A 1662-nucleotide genomic window follows, 5' to 3' on the forward strand; every position below is an offset into this window, starting at 1 on the left:
GACAAGGGCATTTTCATGCCATTTACAGAGACCAATTATATTCACCACCTTGGGCCTGCTGGGCCACTGTAAGGAATTTGTAGATCGGTGTACTCAAATAAATGGTAGTTATCTTCATGATCTAGGACCACATTTATCCAATGATAAATCATGATCATGGATAATCATTTATCCATGATCTAGGACCAGCCATTTTTTCTAGATGGTTATACAAGAATGAAATTTTAATGCCATTTTGACTGGGCTAATACAAGTAAGGTGTATTAACCAAGCTGGTCAGAGGTTCGCCCTTCAGGGAAAGAAAGAAGCATTATGCTTTCCACTTCTGGCAACTTGGAGTAGGTGTATTTTTTTCTACTCAACCTGTTAAGTACACCTAAAACCCTGTAACCCATGTAAAAACAAAACACAAGAAATTGGAGATGAAGAAGCTAGACGAGCTAGGAACTTGGGGCCTGAGGAATGATAGAGCAGTGAGATCCCTGAGTTTTCTTTTGCCTCATATAAGCCAAGTGAGTGCGGGGGAAGCCAGGAACCTGGAAATGCCAACAGGTGCAGACAAAAAAGTCCTTGAAAAGTCTTCTCTCTAGCCAAAGGACGAGGAAGAGGACAGCCTAGAAAGATATAAAACTTTAAGACGTTAATCAGCACACTCTGGCCAAACACCACAGAAAGGGATGCAGCAACCAAGCAAACATTTAAGAAAAAGGTAACTGAAACCTGGTCGGGAAGCTTTGTGGTATTTTAACTTAACGCTTGCTTCATCTTCTCTTTACTGGATCAACGACAGTTTTTGATGGGCGGCTGCGTTCCCAATGTGGTTCCTGGTGGTGGAGGAAGCAGAGCACTTTGTCATCAAAGAATAAAACTTGATTGCTTTGACCTGTTGGGGGGTCATGAAGGACTAAGTCAAAGGGCTTGCCTATATTTCACATAACTCAGAACTCTCTCAGGGCAGAGGATTTGTTACACAGAGAACATTTTCTAAGAAAAAGTTCACTAGAGGGATTCAAAAGTAGATTTGAATAGGCAGGAGAAAGAACTTGAAAGTAGGTCAATTGAAATTATCCAGTCAGAGAGCAGAAAGAAAGAAGAATGAAGAAAAATGAAAGGAGCCTAAGAGACCCTGGGACATTGTCATATTTACTGACATACGTATAATTATAAGTATTATATATATTTTTATATTTTATATATTATATATATATTTTTATATATTATATAATCATAAGTATAATTATACATAAGTATAATAGGATTCCAGGATGAGGAGAAAGTGAGAAACGACTGTGTGATTTCTGTCCAAGGCAATGTTCTCTTAGAGAAAAGGATTTCATTATTAACATCTTCTTCCTCATCCTACTTCCTATGCAGTTGTCGGTGGGAATGGGAAGGACATGACCAGTCCATCTTTGATGGATACTGTTTACCTGGTTCTCAAGCAGAAACGGACCTGCTGCATTGCTGGTCTCTAGCCACCAGCTTCTACACGGACATGAGGCATGTGATGAAACAAGAAGCAACAGTAGTTGTCTGTGCTTGTTTCTCTTTTAGACCCAGTTACGCTTCTTGCACAGATAGTCCTCTGCTAATTCTGGTTTTCTGGTTAAGGTAGGATTGAAAGACAGAGAGACGGATACCAGACCCATAACTTTAGAGATT

Source organism: Physeter macrocephalus, chromosome 11 (genome assembly GCF_002837175.3).
Source record: "Physeter macrocephalus isolate SW-GA chromosome 11, ASM283717v5, whole genome shotgun sequence".
NCBI classification, from domain to species: domain Eukaryota; kingdom Metazoa; phylum Chordata; class Mammalia; order Artiodactyla; family Physeteridae; genus Physeter; species Physeter macrocephalus.